Source organism: Pinus tabuliformis, chromosome 1_1 (assembly GCF_031772625.1).
Source record: "Pinus tabuliformis cultivar Carrire ecotype Pingquan chromosome 1_1, CPIR1, whole genome shotgun sequence".
Classification (NCBI taxonomy): Eukaryota; Viridiplantae; Streptophyta; class Pinopsida; order Pinales; family Pinaceae; genus Pinus; species Pinus tabuliformis.
In genome coordinates this window covers 308145261-308166744 of record NC_142297.1, presented here as the reverse complement: position 1 = coordinate 308166744, position 21484 = coordinate 308145261, and the positions used below count along the sequence as shown (strand labels likewise).

General features: G+C 38.3%; 1 pseudogene; it reads right to left on the bottom strand.

Annotated features, from left to right (window-relative positions):
• Positions 1–349: 349 nt before the first annotated feature.
• Positions 350–18465, bottom strand: LOC149212777 (ubiquitin-conjugating enzyme E2 enzyme activator PEX22-like; annotated as a pseudogene).
• Positions 18466–21484: the final 3019 nt, after the last annotated feature.

The following is a 21484-nucleotide window of genomic DNA, read 5'->3' as shown; positions in this document are numbered from 1 at the left end:
CTGGTGTTCTTGATTTCATACATGTCTTTCAGAGTTGTCCAAATCTCATTCGCTATCTTGCAATCCCGAATATGAGGGATGATGCAATCTTTAACTGACAATTTTAGTAGGACCTTTGCCTTCAGCTCCCTTTTCTCCCATTCTTGAGTTGTTGCATTCGTTCCACCATTTGCAACAGTTGGCTTACCTTCATCACCGATGACAATGCTGTAGGTATTCTGACCTTCAAGCAAAGTCTGAAGCTTAAATTGCCAATTTATGTAATTGGAACCATCCAATTTGCTGCTTTCATTTAAATAATCTGCCGTCTGAGAATTCATCTTGAAAAAAAAAAGGTTACCCCGGCAACTTAAAAAAGCAGATCCTCAGCAGCAACTCCTCTGGCTCGCCCGCAACAGTGAGTCCACTCTGTCACGCAGCGGCGTCTTCCTCGGCAGTTCCGGCTTCCTGCGGCCTCCTCAACAGTCCCGACCTCTTTTACAGTGCCCTTCGGCCTCCTCGACAGTCCCAACCGCATCTCTTTGCATGGAGCAACGATTCACTTCACAATTCTCAATCACGCGACAACAACAGCTCCCGAGGCCTTCTCGCAATCTAAGCGACTTCTTCCTCCCGAAGCGGAAGGATATTCATTTCTGTGCAGGCACCAGCTTGGACCAGCTGCCAACACAGATCTGCTGCACCACGCTGCCTCCACACAATTTTCTTATTTCACAACCCCTCTGATGCGCAGCCCGAACGATCCCTCTGATGAGCAATTGTAAATTTTAATCGCTGCGGATCGAATTTCATCTCAGAACAGCTGGATCAAATCCTCCTGCAATGAGAGATGGGAAATTTGGCGTTTATCTTACACGGAGAAGCAGAGAAGCCATCAAATCCAGCTACGAGCAGCAGAGTTGGATTATTTATTTATCAATGAGTGAACTAGCCAATCACCTCTTAGTCATTGGATCTCTACAACATTCGAGTCACACCCTTGGCAGTATCCCTATTCAAAAGACTCGCTCAAATTTAATTTTGTAGCAGCATCAGCCAGTGCGCGTGAGCACCACAGATTCACTGAAACCGCAAGCTTTGGGCCTGATTCGCTGCCCACCACAAGAGAGAGAAAAAAAAAAAAACACGGAACAATTTTTTTTTAACCTGGACGCTCAGCTAAATCTGGCCTCCTAGTGGCTCCTCAGTAGCTCTCCAGCTACGAATCAACTGCCAACGCACTCCTCCGATCAGTACAATAAAAAATCGGCCTCATCCACGGCCTCCTACACGCCACATCTCCTCAATCACGGAGACAGTCACCGCCAACAGCATTTTTTCAAAACACAGAGTCGTCGCTCTTATACACTACAGTCTCGCGAATATCGACGCATTTAGCCTCCAATCCAATCGACGATTTGGCCTCAGTCGCCCTCTTTCAAATCAGCGTACAAGTCTCTCAGTCTTGTAGCTCCGGTACATCAAGATGCACCTCCTCACAACACAGGTTCAGATCTACCTCTGATACCATGATAAGAAATGCAGAAGACAGAAGTTTGGACCAAACACACGGGAGCTCACAGGTGCAGATCACCAGGAGCTCCCACCAGCAAATGCATTCGCTCAGTATTATTCATTAATCATCAGGAATTAAATAGATATATAGGTAAAAACAGATTCCTAATTAATAGGAACTGAATGTCAAATAAAAAGAAAATCTTTCTCTTACCCTGATGATGGATCCCATTTGGGATTTGAAACGTTGGTGTAAAAATTCCATCACTGTGGGTTCTCCGGTCAAAAATTCAAAAAGCTCAAACCACAGATCTCTGAAATCCCATAACTATGTAACCTATTCTCCGTTAATTTCTAACAATTAAATGGTTATATTCCTCCTAGCTTGTGGTTTTTATATTTGTGTTGTCATTTTCATTATGCAGCTATTAAGTGATACATAGCATTTGGCTGGTCAATATTTGTTCTTATGATCAAATCTTTTTTGTGTTAGTTTTATCTTTTAATTAAAAAAACTATTTTAGGCTGGTCAATATTTGTTCTTATGATCAAATCTTTTTTGTGTTAGTTTTATCTTTTAATTAAAAAAACTATTTTAGGGATTCATTAAGTAAAAAAATATAATGGTTTATTTATGGATAATTTAAATGAAGGGTAAACTGCTCATCACAATCAAATTAACTTTTTAATACGGTCACCAATGTTAGATACTCGTCATAGTTCACACACTCAATACTTCTGAAAATATGTTTTTAGCCATCAAATTTGACGTGTAGGTCTGATGTCAAATTCCAACATTGCCTACGATCGATTCCAAATTCAAAGCTTGCCAACGATCAAAACTTTCAAATTCCAAGCCTGGCAATGATCAAAACTATAGGATAGGATTGGAAAATTTATAATGAAATACTCGTGGGATTGCTTCTAACTACACAGATTTTGTGCCGTTGGTTTACAAAATACTTTCTTTAAGGAAAATATCATATTCCAATACTTTCTTTAGTAAGGGAAATGTCATATTCTAATAAAATGAGGGGCAGAATTTCTTAAGGAAAAAATTATAGCCCAACGAAATTAGGGACACACTATCTCGCTTTTACGAAAAGATATCACATCCATATCTCAATTAAAGCTATGTTTTTCTCATTGCACCACAAATCGAGTGATTTAATATTGCATGTACAATGGTTTTCCATGACAACAAAATATCAAAGTTCCAATGGCACTTAGTTAAGAATATATATGCATGCACATGTACTTGTCTACTCGCGGATGAATGAAAAAGATATTTATGTGAGATGATTAAAAATAAATATTATGATAGGGTATTAAGTTTGAATAAAATAATTATTAACTTAAAATATTAAATTAATAATTATTAATCTAGTATATTTAATGGAGACATTTAGAATTAGTATATTGTTGTAAAAGATATGACTTTACAAATGTGTCGTATCTGATGCTCTATTTTAGGAAAATTATTAGTAAAATTGTTTGAATAGCTTTTATTGTAAGTGGACACTTGTTATTGCATAAATGATCGATAATTAGATGTAGTTAGGACATTGAACTTATAAATAGCTCATTGCAAGAGTGTTTGGTTGTTCGGGTGTAAATTCTTGCAAAATTCCAGATGTAATTGTTTTTTTTTTCTGATTAATAAAATTACGTGTCTAAGGACACTTTTGCCATTATTGTGGTACTAGAGCTCCAGTAGTACTACAGCTGATGTGAGGAAGAGATTCCAACTCTACAAGTTCCTAAAAAAGTCCATTGAATTGATCAACAAATGATTGGTATGGAAATTCTCTAGTTTTTTTGAAGGAAAAGAAATTTTATTATTGATTTTAGATTTTTAAATCTGAAAATATTTTTTTGTTATTATTAAAAAAATATGCCTCTGATGACGCCTTCGAAGTAGCGTTCTAAACTATCAAAACCCAACATATTAAAAGCAATGTGTAACGTCTTGCGGATGTGCGACGCATTTGGGCGCCGGACGAGCAGCACGCGGGGGCGAGAGGCGAGTTGGGCCGCACGGCGATTGTGCGATGGAGGCGCGACACGGGTGCGACAGGCTTGCGATAAAAGACTTGCGATGAAACCTGCAATAGAAATGAAATGCGATGGAGTTTATACCCGGATTAGAGCGTGGAGCGTTTAAATTGAGGCCGACTTGCGATGGTGGGCAGGCCGACTTAAAGTTGGGCGTTGAACGATGGCTAAGGGGTGTGTGAACGATGGTTGGGTGGTCGGTCGGGCAAGCCCCACCCACACTTGTGATGAGTATAAATGTAATGCGTTTGGAGAGCATTTGGAAATCATGAATTCGATCATCACTTTGCACCAAGAGAAGAGTGCGCAGTCTTGTGCGCATCAACAAGAGGAGGTAAAGGCACATATCTCATGCGCACTTCTTGGTTTAGCCGCACGGTTTGGAAACGCACTTGGAGTTGGGTGAAGGCGTTGGGCAAGCTGTGCCCGGTGATCAGTTGAGGCGTGCACAGTGAACGTGTAGTGCCCGTTTGTGCTAACTCTAGGCGTGGGTGTCTTGGTGGCTCGGGTGAGCGCCCGCCCATCGTGCAAGTGTGCACGAAGTCTTGTTGCTGTGCTGGGTTGTGAATGGAAGTGTGTCTCGGGTGGAGGTGCCCGTGTGTGGCGACTTGGAGGCGCGCCCAAGTTGGGCAAACGACATGATTGTGCGACGAGGTGAACAAAGGGTTGGAGAGTTGTACGGCAACCGTGCGGAGGCGCCGACAAGCTGGGCAACCGAGTTTGCCGAAGTTGTGAAAATTGGCTAAGTGTAAATTTGGAGTTTCCCATGATTTAACTTGTGCATTGTAAAAGTGAAGATTGTATAATATATTGATATTGAGCATACTCATATTGCAGGGAGTTGCCCCTCTCTTTATACTATGCAATTGTGTTTTCGTTTATAATTGCTGTTGATAATGAATGTGTATGGGTATTCATTGGTATAAAGGATAAACATAATAATACTTGGTTGTGAAACACAAACTAAGTAGGAAAAGTTGAATGTTAGGCGTAGTCCACAAACATAAGTATTGGTGAAAAGAAAGTGTTCGGTGGTGCCACACCTTGCTATAAGCAGTTGAAATACTACCGCAGGTGTAGGGGCGCGACAGTTGGTATCAGAGCTTGGTTGGAGGTGGTGTTAGAGCAGGGTTGCTCATGACGAAGTGACAGTGGAAGCAGGTACTTGCAGGTGAAGGAAGCTAGTTTCACATACAAGTGGAACAAGGGCTGACTCATGGTTGCAGGAAACTTGCTGAAGCTGGTGAATGGTCAAACAGGTTTAGCAGAGGTGAAGCTTAGTGCTTGGGCCAAGCTGAACGACAAGGAATGGTTGGTTTGGAAGAATGCGAAGGGAAGCTCTTGCTTATCTTATATAGGTTGAAGTAGATGAAAGAGGAGAATCCCAGGATTTGAAAGGAACTTGAAGTCTTGGAAAGGAATATTGAAGACGAACTTCTTCAACTTGGTTGGACAATGGAGCAAGATGAAGTTGCAGATTGTGCTGACAAGGAAGAGGAAGCCGTGATGATCGAGGATGTTGCAGTTGTGAGAACGATGGAGGATGAACTTGAGATTGATCAAGTTGGACCAAGATCGTGCAGTTTGCAGACATGGATGGATGAGGATACTCACATGGAGGAGCCTCATGATGATGATGATGATGTAAGTACTATTGATACTTGTGTTTCACTTGAGCATTTGGTAGATGGACCGTATGCAGGGAAGGGCAAAGTCAGTTTGTCGATGCTAGGGAGGATCTTACCATGGATGTCTACGATGAGACCTTGTATGGAGAAGCAAGGATTGTTGATTGTTGCAGGACTTGTTGGGGTTGTTTGTGACCTTATGGTAGAAGGTACAAAGGCCCGTGACAAGGGAGGAACATGATGATCATTGCGAAGGATTGGGTCATGCTTTAGCCACATGGAGAATTGGCTAAGTGCCCGGCATGACTCATGGACAGATTGGAGGGCACATACTTGAGGTATGATGATACTTGGGTGGACTTCTCATGGCCGAGACCAAGAGATAGTCTTGGTGGGATCTTCAGGGGGGAGCTATGATGGAAGGGACTCGTGATGATGATGATGATATGGTTGGGTGATCGAGTTCACTAGACCGAAGATTGCAGACTTGGATGAGGATGACTGATTGTTGTGATGAATCTACTTGGTTGGACTACATGGGCAGCTTAGTTATGGACATCAGGTTGAAAACATGGAGCATGGCAATCTTATGCAGGGACATTGTGCAGGAGCACTTGTAGAGGTGTCACTTATGGGCATCTAATGAGGAGTGCCAAGGCAGGGATGTTGTGCAGGTGGATTTACTGATGTGACGTGGAGATGGTTTACTTATAAGCTGATGGAGAGGTTGTGCACTTATGTACAACAAGGCCATGGAATTTGATGGAGTTGTGAGCAGAATATGGAGCATTCCTACTACATGGAGAGCTGAGGCATCTTGCAGAGAGCTTTGGGCCGAGACTTGTATGCTTGCTAGAGTGTTGGTTGGGGATGACTTATGGAGCTCATGATGACATGAGATTGTTGTGACTTCTAGGGAGACTTCATATATGGTGGACTTGGGGGATCTGATGCATTGAGGAGCTTAGGTCAGATACTATGATGCAGGTGCATACTTCTGAGTACATGTATGGGAATGGCTTGAAAGAGTGACTTGATGTGGAGGATCGATATGAGACACTTTGGAGTGATGGAGTTACAATGATGATGATGCCTTGGTGGCAACACTTGGGCATGGGTTGAGCCAAGACTTAACTACTTTTGACACATGGGAGCTGATTGATCTATGATTATGGGTAGCACATGGATAGATGAGACAAGTGTATACTTGTTTCTATGGCAGACTTGAGGGATGGCACATTGCAGATACGATGGAGGTTTCTTCATGGACCTGGATGTGGCACACCGAGAGTTGGAGATTGATAAGATGATCTCTTCATATGGAAGAGATGCACACATGGATAATGTTGGGATAGATGTGGCTAATTTCATGTAGCACATTGACACCAAACATCATGGACATCATGTTGCAGATGAGATGAGGACTACTTCATGGACCTGAGCATGGCTTACACCTATATGGAGATGGATTCTTGATCGAGTTGAGGATGTGACGGGATGTTTTGAGAAACGACTGATGATGGCATGAGGATGTTCACTCTCATGGTTTGAGCGTGACAGTTGGATTAGCTACCCAACTAGTTCAGACATGGGGTCGCGAAGTGTGCAGAGATGTGTTAGCATTGTGTTGGAGTATCATGGCAGCAGTTCACATGATGACACATGATGAGGTCGACACGAGATGTTGCAGTGAGCATGTAGCTTGGATGGAGGGGCCAGCCTTCCATGATGAGGAGCAGCATGTGGAAATTGTGACAAGGTGATCGATGGTCATGGATTGAGATGATTTCCGATTTATGACATACCGATGAGGTGTATACCTTGGTATGGTGATCTTGGTGACAGATGGTTGTCGGGGCGAGATATGGTGGAGACGATGGTTCTACATATGATGCAGAGATGGTTGCAGTATGTGGAGGAGTTGACATCATGGATATTCATGATCTTGGTGGATGGCTACCAGGATGGTATGTTTTCGAGGATGATAACGATTTCAGGTGGAGGAGGATGTAACATCTTGCGGATGTGCGATGCGTTTGGGCACCAGTCGAGCTGGGCGCGCGCGGGGGCAAGAGGAGAGTTGGGTCGCACGGCGGTTGTGCGATGGAGGCATGACACATGTGCGATAGACTTGCGATAAAAGACTTGTGACGAAACCTGTGATACAAATTAAATGCGACAGTGTTTATACCCGGATTAGAGCATGGAGCGTTTAAATTGAGGCCGACTTGCGATAGCGGGTAGGCCGACTTAAAGTTGGGCGTTGAACGATGGCTAAGGGGTGTGTGAACGATGGTTGGGTGGTCAGCCGGGCAAGCCCCACCCACACTTGCGATGAGTATAAATGTAATGTGTTTGGAGAGCATTTGGACATCACGAATTCGATCATCACTTCGCACCAAGAGAAGAGTGCGCAGTCTTGTGCGCGAGAATAAGAGGAGGTAAAGGCGCATATCTCATGCGCACTTCTTGGTTTAGCCGCACGGTTTGGAAACACACTTGGAGTTGGGTGAAGGCGTTGGGCAAGCTGTGCCTGGTGATCAATTGATGCGTGCACGGTGAACGTGTAGTGCCCGTTTGTGCCAAGTCTTAGCATGGGTGTCTTGGTGGCTCGGGTGAGCGCCCGCCCATTGTGCAAGTGTGCACGAAGTCTTGTTGGTGTTTTGGGCTGTGAACGGAAGTGTGTCTTAGGTGGAGGCGCCCGTATGTGGCGACTTGGAGGCGCGCCCAAGTTGGGAAAACGACACGATTGTGCGACGAGGTGAACAAAGGGTTGGAGAGTCGTACGACAACCGTGCGGAGGCGCCGACAAGCCGGGCAACCGAGTTTGCCGAAGTTGTGAAAATTGACTAAGTGTAAATTTGAAGTTTCCCATGACTTAACTTGTGCATTGTAAAAGTGAAGATTGTATAATATATTGATATTGGGTAGACTCATATTGCAGGGAGTTGCCCCTCCCTTTATACTGTGCAATTGTGTTTTCGTTTATAATTGCTGTTGATAATGAATGTGTATGGGTATTCATTGGTATAAAGGATAAACATAATAATACTTGGTTGCGAAACACAAACTAAGTAGGAAAAGTTGAATGTTAGGCGTAGTCCAAAAACATAAGTATTGGTGAAAAGAAAGTGTTTGGTGGTGCCGCACCTCGCTATAAGCAGTTCAAAGACTACCGCAGGTGTAGGGGCATGACACAATGTATCCCGACCCAATAGGTGAAATATGAAGTTGATAGCGAATAAATCTAGCTAATTGAGAAATTATCTCAGCACTAGTGTCGATATGCCAATCTGGTTCCAGCTGCCGAACAAAGGATGATCTCCCAGTCTCTGTACTGTAAAAGAGAACCTTGTTTCTATTCATGCCACCAACTGTAAATACTCCAACAACATCCAACGTTGGAATAACCTTTTCCGCATTATCATCATCAAGAACCCTTGCAATTAGATAGAGATCACAACCTTTTGCAATCTCCAATAGAACATCCACAAACATGGGCCTCACAACAACATGCTTCAACAGCTCTTCTGGGGTAGACTCCTCAAGTACCACGCCAAGCAACTAGCATGTAATCTTTCGACCACAATTCAGTTGCTGCTTCACAACTTGTGCCACACTTAACTGCATCGTACTAGATTCCTGGGGTGAAACAAACAGTAGAAGACAAGACTGTTTCTCCAGTTGATTGGGAGTTGTCATCAGAGTTTGTTGTTGGTGAATTTCTTTGTTTTTCTAGTCTTCTATGCTGTCCACCAGGAGATTTCAGGTACTTCTATGTAAAAACTATTACAAGAGCAAATCCTGCAAGGGCGCCAATCGAGCCAACATTCTTGTGATTAATCAAGAGGGCGATGATATTCGACATCTTGGCTTCTGAATCAACATAGAAACCTGCACTCAGTTTGGTTTCTCTCTTCTATCTGACGAGATCTCGCCCTTGTCCCTGTACTTTTTGATATATTTCTTAGCCCTCTTGAATATGAGTTTATGGTTTTGAGTTTTCTTTTTAATTTGGCAGCATCTCACTGCAGAAAAGAAGGACAAATCTACAGAGTAACCACCCCCATGCAATAATGGTAATTTTTTAATGGAGAGATAAGTATTATTGACGTTGATTTTGTTGGAATGGAGTAATAAGGTGCGTGGAGTATTTTTTTCCTTGGAGTGATTATTTTTTTTGTATTTGGGGAATTATTATTTGTAAATGCTTAGGGCAGTAATTTTTTTGGAGTAATTAGGTGATTTTATTTGTAGTTATTTTTATATATGGAGAGATAAGTGTGACATTGTAACTCAAAGCAATTTTACTTTGAGGGGGGGTAACAATTTTTTACCAGGTTTTGCAAGGGCATCATTGTAAAAGTCAAATTTTGAAAGTTACCTTGTAAATTTTTTAGAATTGAGTAGAGCCAAGTGCAAAGCTCAGTCATTTTTCTTCTGTTTCAACGACTATATGAGGGTCAAGGCCAAGCCCTGATAGATCGTTTTTGTGTAGTGTGTTGCGTGTTGTGTTGCCCATCTTTATATTTTTTCTTGAGCTTGATTCTTGGTGCGAAGCTTCAACACTACAATGTCAAAGTTGATTAATTTGTTTTATGATTCCAACAAACTTGAAGGTACAAAATCTTATAAAACATGGCAACGCCTCATCGAAAGCACTCTCATTTATAATGAATTGTGGCAGGGTATGTGTGATGGTGATATTAAGTCAAATAAAACCCACAAATGCAGCTGCACTAGAAAAATGGGAAGTTAAGAATGCCAAATCATTAGCTCTCATTAAATCTTCTCTGAACGATGAAATGTATGTCCATATAGAAAATGCTATAGATGCATGGTCTGCTTTGAGAAATTTTAAAGAATTCTTTGATACTTAGTCTGAATCAAAGAAAGTTGATCTACAATTAAAATTGTTGCAACAAAAATTGACTGAAGGAGGTGATGTTCTTTAATATATCTCAAGACTTAAGAATATTAGGTAGGAAATCATTAATGTTGGGTTTCTAGCTGTAGATGATAGTTTTATGGTCACAATTTTAATTGTTGGACTTCCTTCTTCTTACACACATTTTTTGGAGACTCTACAATTAACTGGAAAGTTAGAGAAGCTAAAGTTTGATGAGCTCTACGATATGTTGACCCAACATGATAAAACCTTTGGGAAGAAAAAGAAAGTTGGTGAAGATGTTCTTTTCACAGAGGCCAGCACTAGTAAATCATCAACTGACAGTTCTTGAAGCAGAGCCAGAGGGAATTTCAATCAGAATCAAGTAGTACATAATGTACAAAGTAGAGGTAGAAGCCAAAGTTGAGGAAACAACTTTAATAGTGGAAACAGTTCAAGCAGGAGTAATTTTCAAGGCAGAGGAAACAATCAAGGAAGAGGAAATAATAATCAAGGTAGAGGACAACCTCAAAACAGAAGTCAAAGCAGAGGCAGAGGACAATCTCCAGGAAGAGGAAGAGACTTAAGTCAAATTGTATGGTGAAGATGTAACAAAGTTGGACATTATGCTGAAGATTGTTGAACTTCTCTTAATAAAATTCCCAAGTTTCATCAGCGCTCAACAAAATTTGCAAATGATCAAGATGATGATAACTCGGAATATGTTTTTACTTCTTCATCGGCATTACAACTTTCATCCCATCTTAGAAGTGATTATGAAGATGCTTGGATCTTGGATTCAGGAGCAACTCAGCACATGACTTGCTAACTTGAATTTTTTTGGAATTTTCAAGATTTCCAACTTAATTCCATTTTTCTTGCAAATGATACAAAACATGCTCCTTATGGAAAAGGAACAGTTAAATTTTTTCTCCTTGGCATTGGAGAAAAAATGATTTCAAATGTATGGTATGTGCCAACCTTTAAGAAAAAATTGTTATCTTTAGTCACGATTCGAAAAGCAGGACAACAGGTAATTATGGAAGATGGCGTAGTGAAGATTAATTCAGTCAAACTAAGCTTGAAAACTGTGATGACAGGTTATGAAGATATAAAATTGTTAAGGATGAAAGGTACAGTTATTCCAAGGCATTTTGATTTTGCAGGGGCAGTGACTACATGAATTTCACCTATACGATTATGGCATGTAAGATATGGCCATTTAAATTTTGATAGTCTTTCTCAATTGTAGAAACAAGGGATGGTTAAAGGACTTCCCACATTCAAAAAGGAAAATGCAAAATGTGAAGCTTGCATTTATGGAAAATAATGTCGAGAAAGCTTTCCAACAATTTCATGGCGCGCAAACATGCTGCTACAACTAGTTCACAGTGATGTTTATGGACCACTACAGACTTCATTCGGTGGTAGCAAATATTTCTTACTTTTCATTAATGATTTCAGTAGAATGACTCGGGTTTATTTTTTAAAGCAAAAGTCAGAAGCATTTGAAAAGTTCAAAATTTTTTGCCAACTTGTTGAAAATGAAGTCAAAGAAAAGATAGGTACTCTCAGGACAGATAATGGGGGAGAATTCACTTCAAATGAATTCAAAATTTATTGCAATGATAATGGCATAAAAGACATATTACAAATGTCTACACTCCACAACAAAATTGGGTAGTAGAAAGAATGAATCGCACCTTCTTAGGAATGGCGAGATCTATGTTAACTTTTAAAAGGTTAAGTCCAAGATATTAGGCAAAAGCAATTCATAGAGTTGTCTACTTAAAAACCAGATCTACAACTGCTTCTTTAGACAGAATCACACCTTCTGAGGCTTGGTTTGGTTTCAAACCTCGAGTTAAACATCTTAGGGTTTTTGGATTAGTATGTTATGCCTTAGTTCCGAAAGAAAAACGAACTAAGCTTGACTCAAGAAGTTTGAAATGCACAATGATTGGCTATTCTAATGAGAAGAAAGGGTACCGTATTTTGACCAATGAAAAATTTATTGTGAGTAGGGATGTAGTTTCTGATGAGACAGAGAATAAGAGTGCTGAAGAAATCAAAAGCCTTCTTCAAACGTTAGAAATTAAAGACAGTCAAAGAAAAGGAAATATGAAAAGTCAACCAAATTCACCAAATTGGTATGAACTAGTTAATAAAAAATTAATAAAATTAAAAATAATTTTGAGTTTTAATTAATAGAAAAAGATAAAGTAGTTCATAAGGTTAAAAAGATTTGAAAAATGAATTTTAAAATAATATTTTTTAATTAAAATTAAAATGTAATTTCAAATGAAATGTTTAATTAAATATATGTATTATTATAACTTAATATACGTGTGATAAATTTTTTCTTTTCCTTTTTAAATATGTACCTACAATTTAAATCAATTAGCATTATTACTATTAATAACCTATTAATAACTTAATAATATATTAACAACTATAGGTTAATAAATTAATCTATAAACTAGTATTACGACATTTTAATATGTTTTATTATTATGTTACCTTTATATTATTACGGTTTATAATATTACGTAGTAATACCATATTTACTTAATAGATCATTAATATTAAATATATTATTAATATTTAATTATGATATTAATATAATATTAAGATATACTCATAAAATTAATAAAATTATTATAAAATTTAAATAAGATTGATAAAAGTGTACTATGACATTAATGATATATTAGTGATATATTAAAATCTACATGTTTGTAATGTCTTAACTATAAATAATATATACATTAAGACATGTTGACAATTATTGACATGGTCAACTATAGTAAACATGAGAATCATAGTCAATTGTAGTCAACATGATTACCATGCTCAATCACATAGTCAAACATAGTCAACTATACTAGATAAATAGAGCTAAACCCCTATAGTTAGCATCATATTGAAAGTTTAAATAGTTTACTATGATCAAACTCGGTTAACTCTATGTTTACCATATATCAAGCATATAATAGTAATCTCATGGTTGACTTCTGTTATATCAACTATATATCAGCCGTATAATATCAATCCTTTGGGTTTATATTATTAATAATACCTTGAGGTTATAATAGTGAAAATCCTTTGTGTGTGTAATAATAATCCTTTTGATTTATTGATCCCTAGGGTTTGTAAACCCTTGGGTTTATGTTATTAATCCTTGGGTTTAATATTAATCCTGAGGTTTATAATATAATTTTGTTGCGTTTATATTAAAATTTGTGTTTTTAATATTAATTCCTTTGATTTATTGCTCCCACCGGTTTAGTGTGGTCTGGTTTAATATTGATCCCTTGGGTTTATAATTCTTAGGATTTTTAAATAGCTATTTGTGGGCACCATGGTCAACCCTTGTCCACCATAGTTGACACTATTTAGCATGGTTGACTTTTGTCAACCATTGGCAGTCATGTTCAACCACAAGTAACCTAGGTCAACCATGGTCAACTATTATTAAGTTTAATATTATGGTTTATAATATTAGGTATAATATTAGAGATTATAATATAGGGTGTTTAATATATAGTGTTTAGTATAAGGGTTTTTTTTGTAAGAGATAATGATTATCATTGTTGGAATGTTACATTGCATTCCAATATATTCAAAGGCACATTGTCGCACTACAAAATTAGGATTTAATATTAGGGTTTGTAATCTTGGGTTTAATATTAGGGTTATAATATTGGGTTTTAATGTTAGGGTTCATATTTTTTTGTTTTATAATGTTATGGTTATGGATTTCAGAGATCTGTGGCTTGAATCTTTTGAATCATTGATAGGAGAATCCACAGTTTTAACATTTTTGTACCAACGTTTCAAATCCCAAATGGGATCCATCTTCAGGATAAGAGAATGATGATGACAGAAGAGCAACGGAGAAATAATAATAAATAGTGATGAGGATAAAACATTTGGAATAACAAACTGTCGGCTGAAATAATAATTTTTATTTTAATTTTTATATAATTTAATATTAATTAGATTTTTAAAATTTTTATAAAAATATTAATTTTAATTTTTATTAATATTATATATATAATTTTAATATTTAAATTTTTTTTGATTTAATATATAATGTTAATATGTTTTTAAAAATTAATTTGTTTTAATATATAATATTATTAATTCTAACAAGAAATTAATTTTATACCCAAGGAAATATTAATTTTAATATGAAATTGATTTTTAACCTAGGGAATATTAATACTAATATGAAATTAATTTTGAAACTGGGAAAAATTAATTCTAAATAATTTAATTAAATTATTAATATTAATTATATTAATTATATTATTAATATTAATTATATTAATTATATTATTATTAATATATTAATTAATAATAATTAAATTAATTATATTAATTATATTATTATTATCAATTAATTAATATATTAATTAATATTAATTATATTAATTATATTATTATTAATTATAATATCATTAATACTAATTATATTAATTATATTAATAATATTAATTATATTATTAATATTAATTTGTTTTAGTATATAATATTAATTCTAATATGAAATTAATTTTAAACCTAGGGAAATATTTAATTCTAATATGAAATTGATTTTAACCTAGGGAATATTAAATTATTAATATTAATTATATTAATTATATTATTAATATATTAATTAATATTAATTAATTATATTATTATTAATATATTAATTATTATTAATAAAATTAATTATATTAATTATATTATTAATATTAATTTGTTTTAATATATAATATTAATTCTAATATGAGATTAATATTATACCTAGGGAAATATTAATTCTAATATGAAATTGATTTTAAACCTAGGGAATATTAATACTAGTAGGAAATTAATTTAATATCTAGGGTTAATATATTCTAGAATTTAACCGAAATTCTATACCTAGATCTAAATGAAAACAAAGACTGAAGACACAAGAAAGGAGAGGGATAACTTACCTGCTGAGGCCTTTACCAGGGGATGCGCTTGCGATTTTTATTTCCTTGATCAAGGGAAGCCAGCTCCCGCTAATCTCCACACCATTATCTATGTTTAGATCATGAGGATGTTTGATAATTTCAAGCGCTTCTCTGATCTTTCGTCTCTGATGTTTCTCTTCCCTAGCGATAATTGATGCGCTTTCCAGACAGATATGGTGTTTAGTTTTTAAGGAGTGCTCTGCCAGGGCTGAAGTACGAGATCTTTCGTTCTTAATATCCGCGCCATTTTCCTTGAGTCTTGTCTGGAGGGAGCGACCTGTTTCACCAATGTAGCATTTTCCACAGGAACACTCTATTTTATCAACTCCTTTAAGCTGTTGCTTGTCGATATCATCTTTAACGGACTTCAAACTTTGTTTGATAGTACCTGGGGCTGAGAAATGAGTGACAATGTTTTTCTTTTTTAGGATTTTGGCGATTTTGTCCGTAATCCCATGGATATACGGTAGAAAAACAATACCACAATTAGGCTGGTCTTGAGCCTTAGGCTCATGAGACAACAACTTTCTTTCAGCTTTCTCTATGGCCTTTTTAATTTCCTGCTCCTTGTAGCCTATACTTTTAAAAGTTAAGATTAGATGCTTCTTCTCTTCTTCCAGGTGCTCTGAGTCGGAAATTCGAAGGGCTCTGATGGCCAGCGTGTTTAGAACACCAACCTTCTGTGCAGGGTGATGGTGGGAATCAGCATGGAGGTAACTCTCTGTGTGGGTTGATTTCCTGAAAACCTTATGGCCCAAAGAGCCATCCTCTTTTCTGATGATTAGGACGTCTAAAAACGGAATGCTCTTGTTTTCTTCAAGTTCCATTGTAAACTTTATATCTGGAGAGATCGAGTTTAAGTGAGTGAAAAACTTTTCGAGTTCTGCTTTACCATGAGTCCATTTTATATTGGTGTCATCGACAAATCGCTTCCACCAGGCTGGTTTCAAAGGATATGAATTCAGGGCCTTCTTTTCAAAGTATTCCATGTAAAGGTTGGCCACTATTGGCGAAAGGGGGGACCCCATTGCCACACCGGATGTCTGTTCATAAAATACTCCTTGGAAGGTGAACACAGTCGACCTTAGGCAGATCTCAGCCAGCTTTGCAGTCCCAGGATCAGCAACTTCTTTTATAACCTGAATGGCTTCATCAAGAGGGATCTTAGTGAATAAGGATACCACGTCGAAGCTTACAAGGATATCATCATGTTCCAATTTTTCATTCTTAATAAGATTCACAAAGTCCTGGGAGTCCTTGATGAAGGAATCAGTGTTTCCGACAAGGGGCTTGAGAATTTTTGCAACATATTTCGCAAGCTCATAGGTTGGGGAACCAATAGTATTAACTATTGGTCTAAGGGGGACCCCTTCCTTATGGATTTTGGGTAATCCATAGATTTTGGGAATAGTTTCACAGGAGGGGATCAACTTCTTCTTTAACTTTTCGTCGAGGTTTGAATTAGAGATAATCTTCTTTACATCCTTCACGATTTTGGGGATGGGATTGCTGCTTAGCTTCTTATAGCTGCCACAATTTAGGTGATCATTCATCTTACAAACATATTCTTCTTTGTCCAGTATGACCGTAGCTCCTCCTTTGTCTGCTTTAAGAACCACGACCTTGTCATTGCTTCGCAAGGAATTGAAGGCTTTTTGTTCCTCTTTACTCAGGTTTCTTTTGGGGAGTTTGGTTTTCCTCATGATTAGAGAGCATTCTTGCCTCAATGTTTCTTTATCCTCCACAGTAAGGTTACTGATCCCCTCCTCTATGTTACAAATCATCTTTTCAAAGGGAAGGTTTTTAGGTGTCACTACAAACCCCAAACCTTTGTTGAGAATATTAATGACTACAGGATCCAATTCCAGATAGGACAGGTTAACTACTTTTCTTTTTGATTTATCATTCTGCTTTCCACTGCGCATCTTTATTAATGTGTCACTACTCTGTGAGTTGGCAAAGTTATCTGATTTCTGAGGAATCATTGGAGTCACTAATGTTATGGTTTATAATATTTGGTTTAACATTAGGGTTTAATGTTGTGATGTTTGAGATAAAGAATTTTAGTGTAGGTGGTAAAGACAATCATTGTTAGAACACTACATTGAATTAAAATTGATTCAAAGTCACATTACCACATTACAAAATTAGGGTTATAATCGTTGTTTTGATGTTAGGGTTGATATTTTTGGTTCTATAATGTTATGGTTTATAATATTTGATTTAACATTAGGGTTTATTGTTGTGACGTTTGAATGGTGCAGAAATCTATCCAATGTCGCATTTTGACATCCAAATCTAACATTCATTATCACAATGTTTTACATTACATTGCAATTTTTTCAATGTCACATTATAACACTATATTACGGTTTGAGTTTGTGAGGTTGGGTTGATACAAAAAACAATCCAACGACCTGTTATGACAAACATTATTGCAATGTGATACTAAAACTACTAATCATTGTCACAATGTTATATTTCATTGTAATTTATTCAATGTCACACCACAACATTACAAAATTAGGTTTTAAAATTACACGTTATACTGTTGGGCTTCATATTAGGTTTAATATATTAAAGTTTTAGATTACGGTTTGTTATATTAGCTATAATATTATGATTTCTAATATTGGGATTAATTTTAGGGTTTAATATTGAAACCTTGGGTTTATATCCTTTGTGTTTATAATATTGGTCCCTATTTCTTCAACTCTGCAGGCCTATATCTCTGAGAATGGAAAGCGAGGTTCAATCCAAACAAAGAGGACTTCACCTGGGCTCTGGTATGGATACGCTTGTATTCTCTTCCTGTGGAATATTGGAACGAGGAGACTTTAAAGGACATTGGCAACAGCCTAGGAGTCTTCATCAAAGTCGCTGAGGAAACCAAATACCGAAGATACACCTCCTATGCCAAGATCTGTGTACACATGCATCTAACCAAAGAACTCACGGATTCGGTAAGTTTATTCCATGATGATTATGAATGGGTACAAACAATAGACTACGAGCACATTACTTTTCGCTGCAGAAAGTGCCATGAGCATGGCCATCTTTTCACGGATTTCCCTCTGAATCTTTAGTCAAAAGCATCCGCATCAGAGAAAAGTAAAGACATTGAAGGATTCACAAGAGTTCCTAGCCGTAGAAAGCAAACCAAGAAACCTCCAGTTGCTCCAGAAGATCCCAAGAAACCTGAAACTCGGAATAGCTTTGGAATCTTGTCCTCTCCAATCTTCATGGAGGATCATACACTCATCCCGCCTTCAGATCCTTCCTCTTCCACCCCTGTGCCTCCCCCAAATCCCTCAGCTCTGCCCTCTAAGTCCGCTCCAATCAGCACTCCCGCCTCAACCTCTACTGACAAAAATCTCGCTTCAGAAACAACTATACCATCTTCCGCCATGGAGATTGATGCTTCTCTAGCCCACAATATTAATCAAAGGTCAGATGAGGAGGAACAGGACAAACCATCACTCATGGAGGAGGGACCAGAAAGTGAAGATCTAGGAGGTCTGGACCTACTCAAACTGGAAGCAGCGTGTCGACAGAAATATTTCAGTGATATTCCCCCAAGGGAGATCGACAAACTTGAAGGAGTTCTGATCAGAGCACAACAAAACAAATATCTTGGCATTCAGGTAGGTAGTCCTTGGGATGGTAATTTTTTTTTGAAAGACACGAAAAAATGAGGGCGCAAAACAGATTTGCAAAGGACTATCATTATTGGAGAAATGCTGGTGGATTCTAGAGAATTCCCCAAGCTGACCAAGTTCTTTAAAGCTCTTCCCCACGGTTCCTCATGAAGCTAATCTCATGGAATGTGTGAGGGCTTAACAACCCTACAAAACATAGAATTTTGAAAAACATGATTCAGCAGGAAAGGCCTACATTAGTCTTTCTACAAGAAACCAAAGGCAATAGCACTGTATTGGAGAAAATTCTAAACAAAGTTTGGACAAGTTTTCGCTCAGCCTCTGTGGATGCATCAGGCGCTTCTGGAGGGCTAGAAATCTTATGGAACCCTCAAATTCTCTCCCTTCAAGATTTTCATGCCTCTCACTTCTTCATTCAAACCACTTTCCACCTCATTGGTACCAATATCCATGGTCTTCTCACTAATGTGTATTTTCCTCAAGATCTTCAAAAAAAGCTGGATTTGCTGAACACTCTCACAGCTCTTAGCTCTGGCAGAAGCCATCCCCTATGGATAAGTGGTGGTGACTTCAACATCATTATAGCGCTGGAGGAAAAATCTGGAGGTCGAGCAAGACTGGAAGGGGACAACATTGGCTTTAAAGACTTCATATCTAGAAATCATCTCATGGATCTTCAGACCTCGAATGGTATGTTTACATGGACCAACAAATGAAGAGGATCTCAGCATATAGCTTCCAGACTTGATCGTTTCCTCCTGTCGGATAACGCCATTCATCTGGGCGGAGATTTCCATGCTTCCATTTTGCCTCAAGCAGGCTCAGATCACTGGCCTATAATGCTTCAGTGGTCGCGTCCAGAGTCAAAGAGCAACAGACCTTTCCGCTTCGAATCCTTCTGGTTCTCTCATCCCAATTTCAAAGATGTGTTAATAGCTACCTGGAAATCCTTCACTCCCCCTGCAGAGCCAAGATGTTTAAATTTCAACAAAAGCTAAAATACCTTAAGCAAGTGCTGAAAACTTGGAATCGCACTCAGTTTGGCAACATATTCAATCAAAGGAAAGCACTGGAGCAGCAAATGAACACACTGCAACAATGTATCATATCAGAGGGTTGAATGGAGGATTATGCACTACAAGAGCAGGTACTCCTAAATTAGATTGAAATGCGTAGGCAACAAGAAGAGACTCTCTGTAAAAAAAAATCCAGGATCAGATGGCTCAAGGACGGGGAGAAAAATACTAAGTTCTTTCATAGGTCAACCATTCAAAGGAGAATACACAACAACATCGCATTCATCAACAATCAACAAGGGGAGCACCTGGATGTGCATGAAGACATAGTACAGGAATTCCAAGAATACTTTTAGGACACTCTTAGAGAACCGCCGGGTAGCAGAAATCAAGCCATACAAACTATAGTGCAACACATTCCTAAAATCATTAATGAGGATCACAACAATAGGATTCTCTAGCCTATCTCCATGCAGGAAGTGGAGAACACAATGGCCCAGCTCAAGGATGGTAAGGCGCCCAGCCCTGATGGATTCACAACCAACTTCTTTCATGCTTTCTGGGAGCATATCAAAACAGAGGTCTGGGAGCTCGTGGATGAATCACGATCGATGCACTGGGTTCTACCTTCCCTAAATACGACCTTCATAGCGCTCGTTCCTAAAGTGGAAGATTCCAAGACTCCTGATAAATTTAGGCCGATTGCATTATGCAATGTCATCTACAAGCTTATATCTAAAGTAGTGGTGAATAGACTCAAACCTCTTCTCCCTCTCCTTATCTCGCCAGAGCAGACAGGATATGTAGAAGGGCGCCAGATTCTGGATGGTATCATTCTCTCCCACGAAGTGATCCACTCACTCAAGATATTGAAAAAACCAGGTATGATTCTCAAACTAGATCTCTCCAAAGCTTTCGACAAACTCAGCTGGACCTATATTAAACACATCTTATTAGCATTCGGCTTCAATGCCACCTGGACACGATGGATCATGAATCTCATTTCCTCCCCCTGCTTCTCCATCCTTCTCAATGGATCCCCCTCCCCTCCTTTTCATCCTTCTCGGGGTATTCGTCAAGGAGATCCTCTTTCCCCATTCATTTTTGTTCTCATGGCTGAAGGGTTAAGCCGCCTTCTTCACTCTGCTACTACTTCACACTCTTTAAAGGGCATTTCACTGCATGGCCAATCCCCCATTACTCACCAACAGTTTGTTGACGATAATATGCTTTTTGGCTATCCTTCAGTACAAGAAGCCTCTGCCTTCAAACACCTGCTCAATCTTTTCTCAGACGCCTCTGGCACATCCATCAATGCCTCCAAATCTCAACTCTTTTTCTTCCATACTCCCATTCTCACTCAAAGGAATATAGCCTGGATTCTGGGCTTTTCGATAGCCAAGCTTCCTTCGAAATATTTGGGGGCTCCCCTGTTTAACTCTGCCATCAAACATGCCACCTGGAGGACCCTCCTTTAACAATTTAGAAACCAAGCTTTCCTCCTAAACCTACCACTCTCTCAAAATTACAAGCAGAATCATCCTCGTGAAATCTGTCCTCCAAGCCATGCCTCTGTACCGGTTCTCAATCTTGGCTACCCCAAAATGGGTTCTTCACAATCTTCAAAGAAATTTTCTTTGAGGCTCCTCAGGCCACAACAGAAAATGGGCCCTAGTTAAATGGTCAGAGGTTTGTCTCCCAAAATCAGCTAGGGGATTAGGCCTGAGGGACCCCCTCCATAGCAACAATATCA